Source organism: Triturus cristatus, chromosome 6 (assembly GCF_964204655.1).
Source record: "Triturus cristatus chromosome 6, aTriCri1.1, whole genome shotgun sequence".
NCBI lineage: Eukaryota > Metazoa > Chordata > Amphibia > Caudata > Salamandridae > Triturus > Triturus cristatus.
In genome coordinates, this window is record NC_140589.1 from 1,482,013,530 (window position 1) to 1,482,031,722 (window position 18,193).

At 48.6% G+C, this 18,193-nt stretch overlaps 1 protein-coding gene across 1 annotated transcript in view; it reads left to right on the forward strand.

Moving 5' to 3' along the window:
- SPTBN1 (spectrin beta, non-erythrocytic 1) overlaps positions 1-18,193 on the forward strand; it is a 543,544-nt gene that overhangs the window by 20,204 nt on the left and 505,147 nt on the right. The gene's annotated exons all lie outside the window — the stretch shown is intronic.

Here is an 18,193-nt window from a genome sequence, read left to right on the forward strand (position 1 = left end):
AAAAGTCTGTGAAGGCCAGATGTAGTGAGGTCTGCCTTGCCACTGTGTATATACAGATGACTAAATTCAAATGTAAGCATTGCTCTACTGTGCCTATACCGGTATGAAAGTCGTATTGGCAGGTGTTTAAGATGTTGTTGTCTTTGACCCAGCCTTGTATCCTTTGGAAAGGAGCCGCACAAGAATTTTAGCAGGGATATCGATCTATGAAATGGGCCAATAGCAATGGGTTTTGGGACGGTCTCCTTTTTTGAAAATTGGGACAATAACAGAGCTCGCCCAGAAGCTGGGTACGGTGGAGTAACTTGAACCGTTGAAAACAACATTGGTCAGCAAAGGGGCCAGAGGTTCAGACTGCATTTCATAATGTCTATGGCAACACCAACTGGCCTCGGAGATTTGCCCCCCATGCTCTGCTGCATGGCTACAGTAACTTCCTGTAGGGAGACCTGTATGAATGAAAACAGATCATTGCATGCTCACATTTTGAGTTTCAGGTCAGTAGCTGAATAAATCTGGGAAAAATGGGTCACCAATGCCTCTCTGTCTATGTGGCAACTAATGGAGGTGGATCTCTGATCAAAAGATCGCATGCTGGATACATCTTTCCAGAAGAATTTGATATCGTTTGAATGGGCCGTTAGTTTTAGTATATCCCAATGCTCGGTGATAACTTAATTCCGTCTAAGAGATGCTGTTATTTTATATTGCTTCTGCAAGATTGCTACAGCAGCGTGGTCTCTAGGCTTCTTATTTAGGGATCGACGCACTAGACGGTTAGACAGGGAACACTCAAGAGCAAACCACAGCGGGGCCTGCGGCACTGGTCTATGCAGTTTGCAGAGGGACAGTCTGATCTTATTACAGAGAGCCACAAAAGAAGTTACTATCATCCCTTGGCCCTCGTCCTGCGCTAGGCATCCCATAACTAACTCCGTATTCTCTATTGCTACTTTCCTCAGAAATTTGGGGTGGATCTGTCAATTTCGAGTGGACTCCAAGATTGTCTGTGGACAAAGATAGGTTACTGAGACCAGCTGCAATTTGAAAATCCTTTCTAGATGGAACGTCCAAGGTGATATCAACAGGGTTATGATCACCGACATTTGTGTTGATAATGGTAGTGTGTGACCAAAAAAATAATCAAATCCCGGAAAACAAAAATATAGTTGATTACTGAGAAACAGTTCCTCCCCTTTAAAAAGTGGGCCGGGCCAGGTTGTTGATTACGGACGTTTCCATCACATGAAACAGGTTGAGAAGCTGCGAGAAAGACCTCCAGCTCTTTGCCCCTCGAATACCTTCCCACACCAGCATCTGAGACAGCAATTACAAGTATTTGAGAGCTTAGCATTGAAGTCTCCAGCATTTGCTGTCCTTCATTAGGTTTTCGCTCCGTAATAGTGGAAATGTAATCAAACAGACTCAGTACTCTTAGATTGGGTACAGTAAGAAAATCATCATTGTAAAAGTTAATAAGGTACAAACTCAAGGCCCCCTTAAAAAGTACCCCTTGGAAGTTGTTGCCTGGTGTATTTAGGGCCTTTGCGAGGCCCCCGAGCAGCAAGTTAATCCATATAGTCAATCCTCCTGATGCTCTCCCTGAGAGGGATGGGTCAGCCCGTATTCTAAAGCACAGGAAGCCCTCACATGCAATATGGTTAATATCCCAGGTTTCTTGCATTAGCAGAATATCATAAGATCTTATGGGCAAGTGCCAGCCTGGAAGTGCTATCTTGGTGCGAAGTCCTGCAATATTCCAGCTTATTATGCTTAGTGGGCGTGTTTGAATAGCATGAGGTCAGATAGAAGTATGTTTTTGGGGCACGGCGGCTTGAGGATTGTAGGCGGACATTCAGGCTTAACCACAGCCATTGGTTTAGGTGGGACAACATGTGGCACTGGGACATTCTAGTTATGGTACAATGTTCGTGTGCGGTCCCAGGCCCGAACAGCGGGGCTTCCTCCATGGTTGGCCTGGACACGTCCTGTCAATCAGTCTCATCACAATCTGTTAGTGGTGCATACCTGTTGTTACATGTTAGGCCCCAAAGTGGCTGAGAGTGTTCATGGTGTGGTAGAGAGCGCACTACCAGATCAGGCAGCTTGTAAAAACAACCCAGTGGCAATATTGGATCTCGTTGGTGCCTTGCTGTATTTATACCTAGTGGTCTCCCCACACTACTTGGTTGCCTAAAATGAACACCAGTGCAGTCATCAGTTATGTCTTTTGGTGCCCGGCCAATCCAGTTTACCCACCGAACCTTTGGGATCTCGTTTCCATCCTCAACGTTAAAATTCCTATTCGCCCCAAGCCAATGAATAACCTTGTTTCGTGCCTGTTCCCAGGTTTGTTTGATTATTTTTTAAGGGTGGTGTACTCCCGTTATCAGAACATATGGGCAGCCTTCTAGAGGTAGATTTAGAGTAATTGTTCTGGGCTTAGTGTTCATAGCTCTGGCCATGTTCCATGACGGGGGACAATAATTTGGCAGACAGATGCTAGCCCCCACTCGCCATAGTTAGTGACGAGAAAGGCTGCCGCACTGCTTCCTGGTTCAGTCAGCCCGTATTCTGAGGCGACCATGTGTTCTGAGGAGGTTGACCGGTCGCCCCTGCCGGGAGGTTACAAGTGAGGGCGACATTAACAGGGCCCTCTGTAGATCTGGCCTGAGAATTGAGCAAGATGTGGGATTTGAGCAGAGTTGCTGAATGGCCTTCAGTTGCTGTCAAGCGCTCCATTATTGGGTTCAATTGCCTTTCCAGAATCTTAGAGAATGTCGTATAGCTGATCAGCGTTAGTGTCTCCTGGAGGCATTAAGTCCAGTACCTTTCCAGCAGCTACTAGAATTGTTTGGGGTTTCATAAGGACGGCACGATTGCTGGTCTTTTTGCGTTTAGTAGCTGGTTCCGGGGAGAGGTTCGAACTGTTGATACTTAGAGGAACCGGGCAACTACAAGGATTGACTTCTTGGGTGGGGCATCGTGCATCCTGGTTATACAGCGGTGGACGAGCATTCCTCCATCGGCCCTGTTGGCGCCCTCCATCATTGGGCTGCGTGTCTCAGCTACAGGCGGGCCAATGACCCGAGTTATTTCTCCCAAGCCGCTCCCATGCCCTATAGATAGTCTGCGTTCGGTTAAGGCTATTTCATTGCTTACGACCTCTATGGCTCTCTAACATGGTATCGATACTTGTGAGTCTATGCGGTGGTATGGAGTAGCCGGTCACTTTGCATTTGCCCATGGCAATGGTCAGAATATTGTACTGATCTTAATTGATCTTCCCCAAATGGTGTATGGATTTTGTGTTCAGTGGTAGTTGGGAAAGGTGTGCATGCACATCACGATTAATGTCTTATCAATGTTTATTTGGTTTGTATGGAACAATTGGTTCTATGCATTGAATCTATATCTTTGTGTGGGTGTATTTACGTGGGTTTTCACTTGCTGCCCAAATGGGTATCCTACATTAGATTCTGCAACTCATTTGAAAAGTTGCCAAATGTGCATTAGGTTTGGCAACGTGTTCTTACCTGACTTTTTAAAAATTATTTTCTATTTTTTTGTAGTGTCAGTATATGCAGTGCTGAATATTCACAGGGTTTTTTAAATATTTGAATTGGAACATGGAACAGGGCTGTTGTTCACAATTTTTAAGTAGAATTTTTAGAGATGTGATGTAATTTGGCAGTTCGTTAAAGGTATGTTGATTTCTCCACTGTACCTTTTTGTGTCTCTTCTTAGGTACAGTGTACACACTACTCTTTAGTTTGGCAGCATTTTCTTTGTGCTATGCATTCACCTGAACTCTTTTCAGGGTGCATGCCATACCTAATCCAGGAGCATATGTTTCAGTGGCTCATGGCACCCTTACTATGTAATTGGAAGTTAATGTTAACATGTTTCCCATGGCATTGCTCTACAGCTCCACTCTGACACTACTGCCAGAATGGAATGATCTGAGATGCATACTGCTATCACCATTCTTCTCACCATACTCTTTGGCCACCCACATCCTCAAACCGCGTATGAAAGAAAATATGTCGGGAATTAAAACCAATCTAGCGGTGCAACCAAGAACCAGGAGCAGAACAAGAATTTAAGGTGCCTTGTGTACTACTGCAAAATAAAGGAACCTGTTTGCTATTGAATATTACATTTGGGAAGGCAATGGAACAATTGGTCAAGGCAAGTTATTGGAGGAAAATATTTAAAGAGAAAATGTGTTTAAGTGACCCACACAGGGAAAGCCCAGACGTGGTACCCTGAGTAGGAACAGTCGAAAATCCTCGGGGACCCGCCTTCACCTTCCTTTTGCTTAATTTATTCTGAAAGCAACACAGATACCGCTTTATTCTCAAAGCCTCAATAATGCGACAAAGTGAGCGGTGGAGCAGAATCTGACAACAGGAGGAGTAAAACTGAACATGAGGAAATGGGGTGGGGGGTCTCCATTATCACCCCATGCACAGCTCCACTTTTGAGATCACACCTCTCATTGCAACACTGCAGCTGGTGCATTGTTCAGTCCACACATTTCATGCACCACTATGCGAAGGCGGCACATTCTTCCTGTTGGGAGGGGCCAAGAGGTTCAGGGCACTGAGATGAAAGGTCATGGTTAAAGTCGAAAATTCCCATTAAATGACCAACAGCTCCTCCTTCCTATGATAGCGTTAGGTTGAGGATTATGGATTCCGTTAGCATGAGGGCTTAAGGTAAGTGACAGTTAAACACAGGTAAAATAAACTATGTTTGTTATCAGATTTAACTTGACAGATTGATATACCAACTAAATAAATCCACGCATGACCACCCACAAAATCAAAAAAGAGCTATCATTGTTTCAGTCCTTTCCGTAACCATTCCCGGTGGTACGATAAATGATATAATCTCTAAACCAATAAATTCAAAATACTAATAGGAATAATTTAATTAAATAAAGCAGAGACTTTGACAAGAAAGGAAAAGACAAAATTTGCAGTTAAGAGACAATCGCAAATGAATCACTGTCCCGTAAAGTTCAAGCTCTTGTGTGGACTAGATGTTTGATGCCCTGTGTTCATAAGATCTTCTGTTCAAGCTCGGAATTGAAAGACAATTCTGAAAATGCTCAAAAGGCTAGGCCATCCCCCAGGCAATTAATCTATTAACTGTAAAATAAATCTCAATGAAAATAAAAATGCAGCTCTCCACTCACCAAACCCCTCCTCATTTGTGACCTGGCAAGTGCCGGTTGGCTTGATATTTGCTAAATCCTTACATGAATGAAGAGTCTCTGAAGTTCTGCACCAATCCCAGAGCAGGTTATAATTACTTCCTGCATGGCAGCCGCTCCTCTGGTAGAAGAGCGCATTCCCAGGCTGGAAACCTAGAAGCTGCCACTAAATTGGCCCCTGCTGCAAAGGGCCAGATAATCTGCCAATTTTCTCTTGCCAATGAAAAAAGAAATACTAATAATTATTCTCTATTCTATTGAGGTTACTTCTGCCCCAGGAGCACCGAAGCTTGATCGTATTTCTTCCAGGAAGAGAGGCTTGCTTCTAAGTTCTTTTGTATCTCAAGAAACCTAAAAGGCCGGCCATTCTGTAGTGATGATTTCAGTTCCACTCCTAGTAACCAGAAAACATAAGCCACCTTAGGATCAGGAAAGTAGAGCTGTTCACTGTGAGGTCCTTTAAAGCTGCCTCCATAGAGGAGTTGACCTGGTTGACCAGTTTCCAGTTCTCCAGGAAGGCTATAAAGAGAGGAAAGGCCGTGTGGTCCTAGGAGGATGATCTCTTTACGTGGCGGCTATGGCTCAGGCTCTTCTCCAGTTGATTCTGTGGCCTTGTTTGGGACTGTCCACTTACGTTTGGATGGCTGTATTATTTTGGTCAGTGTTTAGCACGATGAATAAATTCCACCTTCCTTAACTTAAAATTAGCTTCTTTTTTTAAACAAATTCATGACCAGTGCTGATGTGTGGTGCATTTAAAGCATTACATGTTTTCAGCCTGGTTACAGAGATGCTGGTTGTAAATTACACTGTTAAAGAGTAGATGGTCTTAAGTTGCTGTAGACTGACCACCTCTGATATAAGAGTCATGGCACCAGGATTCGGTGTTGATTGGTAGCAAACCTGCCAACTCAAATGATGCCACTGTGTCACACGAGATCAGCTCTCTTCACATGGTGAAGATCTGATATCGCATGGTGGCAGTGAAGGCTAGCTGGAAACCCCTCCTTTGAGTGAGTTTCCGGCTCGTCTTTAGAGACTCTAAGTAGCTGATGTCCGTTAAGCTCTATGAAAACACTCAACATGGCAACTGCCTGAGCTAGCTTTTAATGGTTTTTGGATGGGGAAGGATTGTGTGTGGGGGGGGGGGGGGCAGAGATGCCACTCGGTCAGTTCTTGGCATGAAAAAAAACTTACCTTCGCCGCTGCACATCTCTCCTCCGTCCTTGCTCTATGCCACCGAAGCACCCGGGCTCCCGGACTCTCCCAGCCAGTCACTACGCTGCAGGAGCAGCGTCGTGATTGGTCTGAGCGACCTGTTTAGCCGCTCTGGCAGTAACTGGGAGGCTGGGCATGTTCTCCACTGGGCTGTGTAACACAGCCCAGTGGAGACCATGCCAAGTGTGCATGACTGTTTGGACGGCCCCAGAGGGCCGGCCAAGCCGTCATGCGCACTTAGGGAGAGAGTGCAAACCACTCCTGCTCCCTCTGATGGCGAGAAGCCCAGCCCCGCCCCACCCGACCTGTCTGGAGTCCCGCTCCCAAAAAAAATGAAAATAAATTCTTGTTATTATCATTTTATTTTTCTTGTGCACTCCTCAACGAGCAGTGGGCCGATGCTCCTCCACCTTAGCGGAGGAGCCGCCACTGCAGTGGTGTTAGTCTTTCAGGCAGCATGCAACACTAGCTTTTGCTCCCGCGTAGCAGGGCGAGTCCATGATCAGCCTCTCGGCCCGATCCTCGGCCTGACGGGCGCACTGCATGAGAGTTTACAGTGCAGGGGGTGGCTTCCATTGGAGCAGCAGGTGCTGGGACACCGGGGCACGGAGGCATTGTATCCTGATTTATTACTGTATTTTACAGCTCAGAGGGCATCCAGAAGTGCAGTTTACTTGCACTAGAGCCCATGACATTATGGCTGCGTCACTGTATTATAGTGGCCTTCTGAATTAAAGAGTAGCTTATTTACTTTGGCCCCTAGCAGGAGTATGCTCTTTTAACCCCTTCGCTGCAGCGCGAATTCCGCCGCAGCGCTGGGGGGGTTTGGGAGGATTGACGGCGCCGCTGTGCTCATGACGGAACCACGCCGTCATGAGTCACCGGCGAGCTGTGCTCATGACGGCGTGGTTCCGTATTGACTCCACCCACTGCGCTAATCTCCCGCACAGGCGGGGAATTAGCGCCGCGTGGGAGGAGCAGCTGCCAACGGCCGCAGCATGACGGAACCACTCCGTCATGAGCACAGCGCACCCGTGGCTCATGACGGAGTGGTTCTGTCATGAGCGGGGAACGGGTTAAAGCAGCTAGGGACATTATGCACGAGGTGGCACTTTCATTGTTTAGCAGGACTGCATAGAGCATTGTGGCTTGACTGGTTCAGGGGGCCTTGATTTATTTTGAGAGAATCGCAATCCATGCAGCACATGTGCAGGTATATTCAATAAGCGAAGAGGTAATACATGTAATTCTAATAAACGGTAATGGTGTAACGCAAATAACCACAGTGGATATTGTTTTCCCCGGTTCCCATCATCGGTACACGGAGCTGCATGTCAGTGGTATGGAGCGCAGGGTGGACTGCCAGTAGCGGACACCGGGCGTTTCCACGGTGGGCCGTGAGGCTGGGGGGTGGTTTTGGGCCCCTACGGGGCCGTTTTTGTTACCGGGAACCAGCAATATCGGCCCCCTGTAACAAAATCGTCCGAAATCGGCCCTAGTAAACAGCTCGGCCGCCATCCAGTTACTGTTCCCAGTCCGGCCCTGATGGAGTGATGTGGCGGGTACTCTATATAAAGGAAAAGGTGCCCCCTGAAAATACACTATTTAAGGTCTGGGACAAGGGGGGGGAAACAAGACCATATATTGACAAACGCCATCCCACACAACCTGTATTGCTTCCTATGGGCTGTGAATAGCTCCTACAGCTGGCCCTATATGTGTTTCCCTATAAGATAATACATGTAATCTTTGTGTCAATCTGTTTTCTTTGTTTTCATTTCTTGAGTTTATTTTCTTACTTTATACAGTTTACAAATTGCAATTTGATCATACATAAATACATACAATATATACAATGCAATTCAAAATTATAAAAAATAAATGGTTCTTTGATGGATACTTTTCACTTCATATTCAGAGATGATATGAAGAACCGTTATGCCAAAAAACATAAAAGGACAAAGAGACATATTTCTATGCAGGGACAAATAGTTGGGAGGAAACAAATACCTCTTGCCATTGTCATCATCATACTCGTACCCCCATGTGTTTCAAACAACACTCTCCCCTTGTGCGCACACACACATACATTCACTCACTTTTCATATTCATACTTATCCCAATCACCTCTTACAATCACTGTACATGTGCAACAGGAAACACTCTTTTTTCAACCGTTGTCATGTTGTGGCTTGGGATCCTGTTCACTCTAATCTAGGTGTGTTTTGGTGGGAGAATTATTTCCACGACCACCTTCTGCGGGACCACCTGAGATACCAGCTTAAAACTAGTGGATCAACTAAAGGGGTATCTGGTTAGTCTTCGACTATCCTACTGTTGGCACACTGCTCTTCCTATAGGCCGGGATTGATGCAAGCCCTTGGGACATTTTATTTTTCTATTCTCAGAAAAGTCTTGATAATTATATGTTTCTTGTATATTCGTTTTTAGATCCCATGGATTGGTTTTCAGAGCGCTCCGGGAACTCCTGCTTGTATTAGATGTCCAAGGCAGATCGTATTGTGCTCTCATATCGCATAGCGTCAACAATCTGTCCCGGATGACTCTAACGGCTGGCCGGAATAGTCCACAAAGTGATGTGGCTTGTAGACATGCAGCCTGGGCTCCCGAGACCCACCCCACATGATCCTCCAATCCTTCGGGCAATAACAGTCGGGGCAAAGTCAACAAGCAACAGTGTTTGCAACCATGCCCGAATGGGCTGGCGCCATCTAGTGAGCAGGGGCAGCTCCTTCGTTCGAGCGGAGAAGCGTCGCTCCACTTAAAAGCCCACCCAAAGCCCCAGAGATATTACCTATTTATTTTTTATCTGCCTGAACAGAACGTCAGGATGGGGCGTGCCTGCTGAGTGACAGCAGCAGGAAGGAGGCCAGCCACTCATGCGCACTTTAACCATGTCTAACCCAGCTTAGAGCAAGTGCAGACCGCCAGAGGCTGCTCCCTCCAATCAGGGCGCTGCTTTCATGCTGGTTGAGTAGCGCCAGGATTGGTCAAGGGAGTTGCAGCATCCAGTTCCTGCGAAAGAAGAGGTCCGTAGCGGAGGACGTCATGTTTGTCAATTTGTCAGATCTCAGCAACCCTCAAATTGCCTCAGTGCTTGGAAGCAAATATAATTGAAGGTGTCATGCAATTGTGAGGTACCTCACTACTTCCTCGCAAAGGCACTGTGGCCGCCATAGGGAATACATGAGTTTTTACAAAGCGCCGACTTGATCATCGGTGTTGTGTAGGTGCACCTGGTCTTTGACAGTCCATTGAGGGAGGGTAGTCGGTACTTATCGGGGCATACCTTTTCCGGCGCCTACTCACATCAAAAGTTCGCTGCATTGAGGAAGCTGCAACATTGTGATCAGCCTTGTAAGGCGCATATTAGACTTTATGAAAGTAAGCTAGCGATATAGGTTTTGAAGGTCTCGGTGACTTCACATTTATACTTACCAAAGGGGCATTTTGCAAACCATAGGGAACAGCACCTGTTGGATAAACTCATTGGCGCAGCCATACCTTTATGGGCAAGTCAGAGATTTGTATCAGTCAGGGTCAGACCTATTGCTCTGAGCAGTATAGCATTACTTCTAAATGTGGCTATAATAAAGGAATGGGGAGTTGAGTTACCACAGTTTTATGACCAGAAGTCTCGGGAGTTGGCTAGGTGAAAAGACACACCCAGGAGTGAACTATGAAGGGCTTGGGTCCCTCACACAGTGTACAAATGGATCAAGTGTAATCCGGGCCAGTGGAATTATGAGATTGTGTGGCCATGGTGTTTTTGCATAATTATAGATTTACAGCATTTGTCACATAATCCATCATCTGTTGTATAATCTGCAGATTTTAACACATTTTTTTGTCACTCAAACAGTTCAAAAGTTACTAAAAATGCAGCAACTCGTTGCTGTGCAGTGGAAGGCAGTGGTTAATTTGTAAAAAAAAAAAAAATGAGTGTCCGGGGCTGTCGCCAGGAGGCAGCTTGCACCAGCCCATTTCTCCTATTAGCGGCCGCCTAAAACAGAACCAACTACTAACCATGAAAGTGAGGAAAGGATGTGGCGTAATGGCCAGAGCTGCTGACTTCGGCGCAGGTTTAAGTCTTGGGTTGGATCAACATCTTGTGATTTTAAGCAAATCTCTTAATCTCCCCGTAAATGAATGTGTCCATAACTGGTGCTCATGAAAAGCGCTGGTGTTGGTGATTAAGTGCTGGTGCTGAGCATCGGAAACCACTGGCTCAAATTAAGCACTGATGGAAGGCCCTTTGCAAAGGTTGGATGGTCACCTTTTATGTTGGTTATGGCTATATTTGGGTATTCAACTGTTACTAATGGGGTGCAACCAATGCACAAAAAGTGTTAACAAGAATAAAATGACAAAATGAAGTAATACTATTACAAAATTTGCTTCATTACGTCACACGATCTGCCTTTTCTTGCTGCCTAATTTACTCAACCCTGCCACATAATTTGGCTCTCTCCTGCTGCATAATTCCAGTGGCCCTGGGTGTAATCGGGGGCTAGCCTACACTCTGTTGGACTGAATGACAGCGTTACTTTTTGTGACACTGTAAAAAAAAAAAAAAAAGGGAGGGGTGATTCGACTGGGTGGCTCCTCACCAACGTAGACCAGTAAGTCCCCTGCGTATTCTGCCCTTTGGAGTACTATGGGCTGTGACTGGGAGCAGAGGTATGACTATCCTATACCAACTAGATGTAGAAGTTCAGCTTCATCTCCCGATATACTATCAGTTGAGCCTCCAAGATGTGAGCAGAGATAAGGGGCAAGTGCAGGACTGAAGGAGCGCAGCTGATGATCCTGGCACATGTGTACTTCCAGCAAAGGTGCACTGTGGTTCCTATTGTGCACCATTACTTAGACCAGTAGCAGTCCCGGTGGTAGGCTATGCGTATCTACATGCATAATATGGCTTTCATTGAAAAGAATCCGCAGTGCGGTGTGCATGAGAGAGTAATGGGGGTGGCTGCAGTTGGAGCACCTATTCGGCCACTTGCATAAGGCATTGGATTCTGGGGTTATCAATTCACTGGATATTCCATTAAAACATGCAGGGGTAATGAATGGCAAGTTCTCCTAGGGAGCCGGTTACTTCTGGACTTATTTTTTGCGTTACTCTCGAAAGTCAAAAGGAGCCTCCCGGGAACGTCGGAAGTTTGGTCAGATGTCCTACCATGGTAAGTTGGCCAAACCACTTACCAATTAAAGCTGTTAATGAATCCAATAAGAAGTCAATCACTCCGTTCAAACGATGCTCTCATGGTCTTCGATGGGTACTGTCAGGTACAACTTGCTCCAGCTTAGTAGGTGGGAGCTGTTACATAGTGACTGGGTGCACCTATCTTTTACTGGCCAGTAAGTCTTCATGCAACCAATCATGGGGGCTATATCCAAGAAATGCAGGTGAAGACGGGCGGAGGGCGAGTTTGACCCTGGCCTCATCGCCCTGTGGCAGACGTTTGAACGGAAGAGAACAGTTCTACCCTAGAAATTGGACTGATTGGCCGGTTTTGACCCCTTGACTGGGAAATTATCATGACAGCATGGAGCTGGCTGGAGGGGGGGCCTGGCCTGCTGGTGGTCCTGGACCTTTCAGCTCAACCATGGGCTGCCTTCTGAATGGGGGCATCGCTTGGAGGCTGGTCAGGCCACAGGTACCCCGGCAGGGACGGTGCATTGTGCAGTGCCCTGGAGTTGTATGCTATGGAACGAACTCTGGGTATTTTCCACACCTCCCCTAGTCAGAGGTAGGTGAAAGCTTGTATAAATGAATGTTGATGAGATTATTTGCCCAAGAACCCTTGGTGGGGAACGAGAATTGTTGGCACCAGGAGCCTGCCCCTGCGAGGGATGTAAATGGAAAGAATCTAGTGCCTACAGTACATTTGTGAACTGTTTTATCAGTGGACTCCGGAATGGGGGCTACATGTATTCTGGTTAATTTACCTCGGGAGACACTTGCTGGACCCTCTGTGTGTTGCCTTCCTCGTTTCCTTTATGGCTGCCATTTCATTGGCTAGTGGTGTTTTGCTTGATTAAGCAGCTACGTCTTGGTTATACCAGGCAATTTGAGTATTCCTCTCGCTCATCTTGAGGATGGGATGGTTATTGGGGGGCGGGGGGGGGGGTGTTCTGCGACGTTGTGAGCGCACTGTGAAGCTGTCGGTGGCTCTTGCAACCCCACTCCGGATGTCCTGGACCCAGAGTAATAAATACCCTGCATTCCCATTGTTTCTGAGCCCAGAAGGCCTCTCTCTGTTCCGTGCTGCCTGCCTGGCCGGGTGGGTGACTCGGCACGCCTACATCAGAGCCAACAGGTGAGGGCGCAGGGCCCTGCGCCGGTCCACGGTGCTCTCTCTCTTCCAGAGTTTGATTTATGGAGAGCGCACACTCCCGGAGCTGTTTCTACAGCTGCCTCGAGCTGTTAGTGTGTCAGTGCTCTGCGAGGCCAGAGAGGCGGGAGGGTGGGCGCATTGCCGGCCTGGCCTGCGTTCGAGGCCTGTGGCACGATGGATGTGCCGAGAGCTGCACCCTCGGCGCTGAGGCTCCACTCCAACCTTTGACTATCCTGGGCCGGAGCAGAATCGTGGGCACCAGTGCGCGCTGGGATTACGGCACGAGATGTGTGTTGGCCAAGCGCGGACTCCTGGAGCCTGCTCGAAAGGGCTCTGAATTCCGTTCAAGATTCCAGCGCATTCATAAAGTGTCAGTGTGCTGGAATCTCGCGGCTTCTCCCTTACTTCCGTGAACATGGTTTTGTTTAAGTTGCAGATGTGACGATTTGGCTGTGGATAAATGGGATGTTTTGTGGTTTATCTGCGAGGGCCTCCCCACCGCACGTAGTTTTTAAGCTCTCTTAGCTGGAATGTCCCATCTGTTGCATGTTTTGTGCAATAAATCGGCGAACCTTTGCTAAATCCAACATAGGTAACTACGAACTGTGACACTCACGTTATAGCCACACTGATAACACTGATGTAGTGCTTTGAACCGATGTTGGTGTTCTATGCGCTTTCTGCCTATTCTATAAAAAATTTACACTTTGTGGCAAACAGACCCGCGAGAATATTCTACCCACAGTCTGAAAAGGAAACCATCTGGCAGATCTCCTCTTTATTCAGTACCTGATCTACAACCAAGACAGCCCTGGCCAAGTCCTGGCACGGAGGGAGCCCTGGCCAAGTCCTGGCACGGAGGGAGCCCTGGCCAGGTCCTGGCACGGAGGGAGCCCTGGCCAGGTCCTGGCACGGAGGGAGCCCTGGCCAGGTCCTGGCACGGAGGGAGCCCTGGCCAGGTCCTGGCACGGAGGGAGCCCTGGCCAGGTCCTGGCACGGAGGGAGCCCTGGCCAGGTCCTGGCACGGAGGGAGCCCTGGCCAGGTCCTGGCACGGAGGGAGCCCTGTCCAAGTCCTGGCACGGAGGGAGCCCTGGCCAAGTCCGGGCACGGAGGGAGCCCTGGCCAAGTCCGGGCACGGAGGGAGCCCTGGCCAAGTCCGGGCACGGAGGGAGCCCTGTCCAAGTCCTGGCACGGAGGGAGCCCTGTCCAAGTCCGGGCACGGAGGGGGCCCTGGCACGGAGGGAGCCCTGGCCAAGTCCGGGCACGGAGGGAGCCCTGGCCAAGTCCGGGCACGGAGGGAGCCCTGTCCAAGTCCTGGCACGGAGGGAGCCCTGTCCAGGTCCTGGCACGGAGGGAGCCCTGGCCAGGTCCTGGCACGGAGGGAGCCCTGGCCAGGTCCTGGCACGGAGGGAGCCCTGGCCAGGTCCTGGCACGGAGGGAGCCCTGGCCAAGTCCTGGCACGGAGGGAGCCCTGGCCAAGTCCTGGCACGGAGGGAGCCCTGGCCAAGTCCGGGCACGGAGGGAGCCCTGGCCAAGTCCGGGCACGGAGGGAGCCCTGGCCAAGTCCGGGCACGGAGGGAGCCCTGGCCAAGTCCGGGCACGGAGGGAGCCCTGTCCAAGTCCTGGCACGGAGGGAGCCCTGTCCAAGTCCGGGCACGGAGGGGGCCCTGGCACGGAGGGAGCCCTGGCACGGAGGGAGCCCTGGCCAAGTCCTGGCACGGAGGGAGCCCTGGCCAAGTCCGGGCACGGAGGGAGCCCTGGCCAAGTCCGGGCACGGAGGGAGCCCTGTCCAAGTCCTGGCACGGAGGGAGCCCTGTCCAAGTCCGGGCACGGAGGGGGCCCTGGCACGGAGGGAGCCCTGGCACGGAGGGAGCCCTGGCCAAGTCCTGGCACGGAGGGAGCCCTGGCCAAGTCCTGGCACGGAGGGAGCCCTGGCCAAGTCCTGGCACGGAGGGAGCCCTGGCCAAGTCCTGGCACGGAGGGAGCCCTGGCCAAATCCTAACTCTGGGCCTTAACTAATCACAGCACGAAGCATATGGCAGAGTGAGCCCCAGCACCAACGAGGATTCGACTAGGAGGAACCCTAGTTATACAGGGATTAGCACCTGCATTTGGCACTTCATTATCCGGCACATGGCGCAGCCAGTTGTGCCTCAGAAGCAATGTCATGCTGTCTATCCCCAGGTTAGGTGCGGGGTTTGGATAATGTCTCCTCAGTGCAGGTGGTGTCAGAATAGGCGTGTTTGAGATACAGACCGCCAGCTTCAGTGACCGGTGCTTGTAGCTTGATATCCTTGCAGTGTCTCTGTGAAGCTTATACTTACCAAACCTTGATACAGGGAGAACACACAGTGTGTCGCAAACCTACCCAACACAGATGAACTTCTGTCTGGGGGAGGATGGGCCAGAGTGGCGTTGTCCACATGCACTGGTAAGGCGACCCTAAAAACGGATGCACCCACTGCATTGAAACCAATACATCCTGGGACAGTACATTGTCGAAGGGAAATAATATTGTGTAATGGGTTAAATAAGAAATAGATGAGAAACTTCATTACAAAAAATGACAAAAAGGGGAGGTGAGGCTTGATGTGTAGCACACGGCATATTGACATAAAAACCACCTCCAGGAACAGGACAATGTTGAAACAATAGCACTATTGTGTTCTGTGATTACACATAAAGTAGCCTTGTAGCGTGATGTAGGATCTCATGGGGCGGGTCCATTTCAGCCACAATGGGGCATGTTTTAAATTTCCGGAGGCTCCAGTCGTTGGCTGGACATTATTATGGCTGTAAGTGAGTTTTCTGGTTTTGATATCTTCATTGTCTTGTGTTTTTGTTGAAGATAATGGGTTACGTATTTTAATTTAAAGGTTTACTCTGGCGGATTACAGCGCTTCCACTTTTTAAAGATTTCTACATTTGTTTGAATATATTAATGGTAATTGCCACTTGTGTAGCGCACAATCTATCATTATTTGGGCATCGCAGCCACTTTTTGGCAATCTGTGGTATGACTTTCTAAACGTTTCGATCTCAAACCGTGAGTCGGATCAGGGCCGGATTGGCCATTTATCCCATTTGTGTACTTCCCCGGTCTGCTGGTGTCTTTGAAGTCTGGTGTTTGGAGGTCTGGAGTCGCTGCTGGTGCCTCTGTCATGTTCTCCAGCTCCCCAAGTTTAATACAGCAGGAGGTACAGGAGAGTAAAAGAGAGAGAGACACTGAGATCAGAGAGGGAGAAAAGACAGGAGAGAGACCGAATGGATGGATGGATAGAAAAGAGACCGGCAGAGAGAGAGGAGGAAGGGAACGGGGCTGGTTTGGACAATTTTACCAGGGCTGCTCTTGGTTCCTAGTCCGGCTCCACGTCTCGTTCAATTTGGCAAAGAAGTGGATTTAGTGGGGTGAGTTTGTCAGTTTCCGGGTGCAGTAAGCCCTATTTCCGCACATGCAGCTGGTGGTTAGCGCAGGAGCTATACATCCTGTCAAGAATATCTATAACCCCGAATTGTGCGGTGTGCAACAAAAGTGTTTGAACTGCGCACAGTTGCTACAGCTGTTGAGTGTGTAAGTTGTTACTACATGAGCATGCATTGAAGCAGTGTTGGCGTGTCCACTGCACAGGGACTAGGTTGCATTGTGCATGTACTGCAGGCCAGGCACATGTGGCACCGGCTCAAATGGGAGGGTGCACTTTGCAGCCGTGGAGGACTGCGCATGTATGCAGGGAACCTCATGGTATGGCTTATATACATCGAGGTGAGGGAGAGTCTTTAGGTGTAAAGAAGCCTGCGGTGAGGTCCCTGGTCATCCTAAATCATGGCTGTGACGTGCCAGGGTAGAGCCTGACTCAAAGGAAACCGGCAATGAAGTGGTTTGTGGGTGTAATGGAAACTTTCCAGAGTATGCACCATCCGGGCATAATGAGAACTGTTCTGATTATCTAAGTGGGCCTCATGGTGTGTTCATTACGTATAACGAAGATTGCCCATTGTATATTAACAGCTCTTAATGAAAAGTGTTCATGATGAGGTAGTTCTGCATAGAGGAAAATGACCAAGGTGTGGAAACTAGGCATTATGTGACGATCGGCTTGCTCTACCTCGAGGAGCCTCCTAGAAACATTCCTTGACCTACTACGTGGACGTAGGGGAGCTGGTGATGACGTGCTAAATATCCTACTGAGCATTATGGAAAGCCTCAATTATGTCAAAAATGGTAATACTGGAGGCTAGCCACGGTGTGCTAGTGTGCATGCTAGCAAGAGAATGTGTAAACTGGGCATAATGGAAACTGGGTAATATGTAATGATTAGATTTAGTTTTCTAGCTGGGTATAAAACAATAATTGGGCACCGCGGAAATGGACCATGGAGTGCTAAAGGGACAAAATGGGAACAGACTGTGTTGTGGAAATGTAGATTTATGTAATAATTGACCACATTATATGTTAATTGAACATCATTGTCGGTTTCCTGGAGTTTGTGAATGAACATGGCTAAAACGGTCCATGCAGCACTAGTTTGGTTTAGTGGAAACTGGGTGTAATGAGGTAACTTGATTATGGAAACTGGGACTGATGTGCTAACTGAGCTTTGTGGAAATGAGCCTTGGTGTGCGATCACGATCGAATGACTCTAGTCCTGACAATACTCATGTGACTTAAAGAAAACTATGCATTGTGCATTATGGAGGCGCAGTCAAAAGTAGCCATGCTGTCTGTGATCATTGGGCACTGTGGTAACTTGCCAGAATCTGCCTATATTTTTTGCAGAGTGGCAACTGGTTGTAGTGTGCTAAGTGGACCTAATGGAAGATGGCAATGGTTTGTGAAGCGGGCTGGATGGAAACTGGCCACTGCGCGCTCGTTGAGCATTACAGGGACCAGCCATGGTTGCCTAACTGTGAATCCTGGGAAACCGTGACGGCCTTCACTTAGGCATAATGGAAACTATCCACGAAGAGCTAATGGGGCATCATTGAAACTTGCTGTACTGTGTTGACTGGTCATATTGGAAATTGATCTGTTGATGATGCATGCTGCAGGTCAGCCAGCAGAAAATGGGCCGGAAGTGCTAACTCTGCATAATGGAAGCGGTCAGTGATGTGATGGACAAAGGCTGCCCAGACACGAGTGTTGCAGCACTGCCCGGCAGCAGACAGCCGGGGTGCACCTCTGATGCTAATCTTGTTTTCCTTGTTTCCATGAGTTCCGCCTTTATCCCGGCACCACTCCTTCACCTGGGTCCGCCTCATCTCCACCACTGCTGCTCGGTGTTATGTTAAGGATTTTGGGGGCCTGGGCAAGAGATATTTAGGGGGCGCTGTATGGAACAAATGTACATTTTATTACCCATTTCCTGCTGATTCAAGACGGTATGGTGC